Here is a 4,614-nt window from a genome sequence, read left to right as displayed (position 1 = left end):
ATTCCTGCCCACCTGTTAGCATTATGGAGTGTCACATACACTTGATATCTGAAGTTACAGAGAAAAGGCAGCATGGTGGTTAGGAGTTGAGGTGTTGAGAGGACATTTAGCCTCCTTCCCCTCCTGTTACTTGCTGTGTGACTTTGGACAGTTAATCCCTCTAAGCCTCATACATGAAATGGGAAAAATAATAATAGGACCCAATCCATCAGGATATTGTAAAGATTCAGCAAGAAAATCTGGGGTTGTCAGTGGTAATGTGCAACTCAAGTGTTGCTGGCTTCATATGGAAGAGCATGAATTCAGTTCCCCAGTCAACCTGTAAATGCCAGGTACATGCGCCTATGATCCTGGCTGGCTGGAAAAGGCTGGACGATTGTGGAGTGAGAGCCTGTTGAGGGTGCTTCTCATTCACTCTTGCTCTCGCTCTATCACCCTTGCCCTCTCTCTGCCTCTCATCCTCCTGAAAGAAAGATAGAAACTTTAGAAAAAGAGTAAACTTGATGGAAATCTTTTCAGATAGCACTTGGCATATAGACAATAGATAATTGGTAGTGTCAAGGCTGACTTGTGCTTAGAGTGTACACAATATGATTTGATGAAGACTCAAGAGCCACCCAAGACCTGGGCATCCCCAGGAAGCTCACAGCTGGTAGAAGCTTCAGCTCGACAAACGTCCATGGAACCTGACATGGACCAGATGCATCTCTTTGTTGTAAAGATTGAATTCTATTCCATGGACTTTTCAAAATGTCTGGTATGTGCCAGATGCATTTTGGGAAGAGTTTCATTAAAAATGATTTTATTTGAAATGAGGAGTACAGTTAGGAAAGTTTTTTGTTGTTTCATTTTTGTTTCCTTTTTTAATTGCCATATGGTACATGTGCCCTCCAAAAAGAAACAGAGACACAGGGAGAGGAAGAGGGAGAAGTACCCCCCAATGGAGTGTGGTCATGTCACAAGCCCTTCTCCATTTCTCTAGTCTATCAGGATTTTTAGGCACATGTGCCCAGCAGGTTTTTTAAGCTGTTGGGCCAGGATGCCAACTGTGATTGGCCATGTGGGATCTGGCTCCCTTAACCACTAGGTTATGGGCTGGCCCACGAGAGAAGTTCTGATTATCCCAGAAAGTTAAGATACATGGCAGATAAAAATGTGACTGCTGATGTGTTCTCATTGCAGCTTAATAAATAGCCTCTCTCTCTCTCTGGCTCTTCGGCAGACCCATTGGGAAGGCCTTGATACTGGTTTTGTATGGGAGAGAGAGGGGCTTTCTAAACTATCAAGCCTGATCTCTGCTTAATTACCCAGGAGTTTGAGCTGTGAGCATTCTAGATTTTCAGCCTCAATCTTTAGAATCTTTCTGGAATCTCAGCAAGGTCAGGAGAGCATTTGTTTAGAAGCAGAGCTTATGACGTATTCAAAACTCATTCACACACTGCTCATTCTGTCTTGGAATGAATTTTTAAAACAAGCTTTTAGATTAAAGCTCAACAAAAATGCAAAAATTTCCCAAATATTAAGTACTGATACTGATTTAGACTTTGTACAAACTGATCCTTCCAGTTATCAATCTCATGCCCTTTTCCTGTAACTATCTTTTACCACTATCCACTCTTCTGATGTCATTGATACTCTTTGCCTGTTATTTTAACACAAAAATAAAACTAGGGAACATGTTTTCTTTCTGGTTTGTCTTCTTTTTCTCAAACATTCTGTTTGTAAGATTGTTGCATGTAATTCCAGTTCTTCCATTTTCATTGCTATATGGAATTTCATTGTTGGAATGTATCTGAAACTTATCTATATATTCTATTCTTTTTGTTTTTGTTTGTTTTTGCTATATGGCATGTGTGTTTTCCAGAAAGTTGGAGAGAGAGACAAAGAGAGGGAGAGAGAAAAAGTGGGAAATCACCCCACAGGAGGGGTGGCCACACTGCAATCCCTTCTACTCCAGTCTCCTCTTGAGATTTTGGGCACTCACACATATGTGTCTGTTCTATTTTCCAAGCCACTGGGTTGAGACTTGAACTATGCTGTTGGCCATGTGGAATCCAGCTGCCTTAATCACTGTCACTTGGCTGGCCCCTCTTCTATTCTTAATGAGAATTTGAGTAATGTCCTATTTGGTATTTGAGGCTATTATGAATAATGCTTTTAACAACATTGAAACACATGCATTTTGTTGAACAAATGAGTACATTTTTCTTGCTATATTCCTAGGACTGAAATTACTGAGTTATGAATGTATATTCAGTTTTAGTAGACACTATCAAAGACAGATATTTTTGATGACTTCCCAGCTTAGTTAGAGGTTTGGGTTATTGTTTTGTTTTTGGTTTGTTTTCACTGTGATCTTTGAATTAACTTACACTATTGCTTTGGACAGACCATGAGCACAAATGTGGTTGGCAAGGGTTAGAAATAATGGTTGAAGCCTAATTGGCTCCCTCTTCATCTATTTATCGCAGAACACAAAATGGGTTGTTTTCTTTCTTTTATAATTTTTTAAAAGAAATATAATATCAAAAAAAGGAGTAGAGAAATAGAAGCAATCTTGGTCATAAATTGTAATAACTGTTTCTGGGAGCCATATAATAATTACAACATCCATCTCAGCAAACTTGGGCAGATGGTGAGTTTTTACTCTATACTCAATCTCCCATGTGGGAAATGCTTTGCACAACTGCTTTAAACTCAGAAGCTACAACTAAAGGGGTGTGATTTTTTCTTACTTTTTTATTTTTTTTAAGAAATACCAATAGTTCTACATATCCTTATGGTGAACGGCATCACAATTCTGGCTCCTAGAGAGTCAGTCTCAGTGGGGTTAATGTTGGGAAAAATTATGTACATGTTTAACAGGCTCCTTGGTTAATTATTTAGATAGATCAAATTAAAATTTGAATAGATAATACATTGATATGATTCAAAAATCAGAAAGTATATGGGCCAGCCCCATAGCACAATGGTTAAGTGCTGTGTATAGACAGCCAGATCCTACATGACTGACTGTAGTTTGAATCCCAGCTCTGACAGTTTGAAAACTGCCCTGGAGTGTGTGTATTTTCAAACTCCTGATGGGATGGAAAAATGGAGGAAAAGGATTTTTAGTGTGAACATGCCCTATTGGGAGTGCTTTCTCTCCCTGTCTCTCACATGTGCCTTTCAGTAATTAAAAAATCAAAAAGTTCACACAAAGATTAATAGTCTTCCTTTGAAAAGAACACAAAATGGGTTGTTCTCTTTCTTTTTCATCTGCCTAGTGCCTCCCTATAATAACCACATTTGCTCTGAGTATCCTTCCAGCGTGTCCCTTCAGGTATTCTCTGTATCAATGCACAAAGAGCTATATTTTTAAAAATAAATTCATAGTCTTTCATTGTATGAATTACAATGCCATGTTTGGTCAGTCCTCTACTGATGACCATTCAGGTTGTTTCCAGTCCTTTGTATATAATATTGTAATGTTATTGTATATAATATTGTAGCAAATATCCTTAGATATGTGTCACACACAATGTCAAACACATTTATTGAAATAGTAGGTCAAAGACTATACATAATTGTAATTTTGAAAGATATTGACATTCCCATCAATGCATAAAAGAAGCTATTTCCCCAAAGTCATGGCCAACATAATGTGTAGTCAGTCTTCTAAAATTTTGCTAAGACAATAGGTAAAACTATATGACATATATTTAAAATTGCATTTATCTTTGGACCATCAGTTGGCATAATGGCTATATTGTTGGACTCCCATGTAGTCGACAAAGGTTCAAGTTCTGGACCCAGTGGCTTAAACTCACACTGGGCACGTGTGTGTGCATGCCCAGGATCCCAAGAGGAGAATGGAGAAGAAGGTATTGCAGTGTGACCATCCCCCCTGGGGGATGATTTCTCACTTTCTGTCTCTCTGTCTCTCTCTGTCTTTCTGGCAAGCACATGCACCTTATAGCAAAAACCTCTCAAAAAAAAAAAAAAAAGCAAAAGAAAACAGAAAAAAATTGCATTTATTTTATTACCAGTAAGTTTTGACTATATTTTCATACACAGTTAAGATTCATTTATTTGTAATTCCTTTTTGCAAATCTTCATTAATTTTTCTATTGATTTATTTACCTTTTTATTATTAGTTTATGTATTAGAGAAATAAGCCCTGTATTTGTGGTATGATTATAAATGTTTTTCACAGGTTGTTCATCTTCTGAGCTTACTGATATTATTTTTGTTTATGCCGATTTTATTTTTTGTAGTCAAATATATCAATCTTTTTTATGAGATTTGGATTTTTTAATTTTTTTAATTTTTTATTATCATCATAATCTTCTTTATATTACATTGGATTACATATAATTTTACAGTGTATTACATTGCTTTTTCAAAGGGGAATGCCATGCAAGTCAGTCAGTACAAAGACATTAATCTCCCCGCTTCAACATTCAATATCTTTTCTGTTTTCCCCAATCATTATAATTATTATTATTATTTTTTTAAAACAGTCAATCGCTATTTCTCATTTTGCTTGTAAAAATACTTTGCCCATCATGAAATACTTCTCAGACCAATCCAGTTGAGAATACTATACATGTCATCATCAACAGGTAATAAGCC

At 36.8% G+C, this 4,614-nt stretch overlaps 1 protein-coding gene across 2 annotated transcripts in view; it reads left to right on the top strand.

Annotated features, from left to right (window-relative positions):
* GRIN2A (glutamate ionotropic receptor NMDA type subunit 2A) overlaps positions 1–4,614 on the top strand; it is a 520,859-nt gene that overhangs the window by 396,663 nt on the left and 119,582 nt on the right. The window lies entirely within an intron of this gene.

The sequence above is a fragment of the Tupaia chinensis genome, unplaced genomic scaffold (genome assembly GCF_000334495.1).
Source record: "Tupaia chinensis unplaced genomic scaffold, TupChi_1.0 Scaffold000182_1, whole genome shotgun sequence".
NCBI classification, from domain to species: domain Eukaryota; kingdom Metazoa; phylum Chordata; class Mammalia; order Scandentia; family Tupaiidae; genus Tupaia; species Tupaia belangeri.
This window is presented reverse-complemented; position numbering and strand designations above follow the sequence as displayed.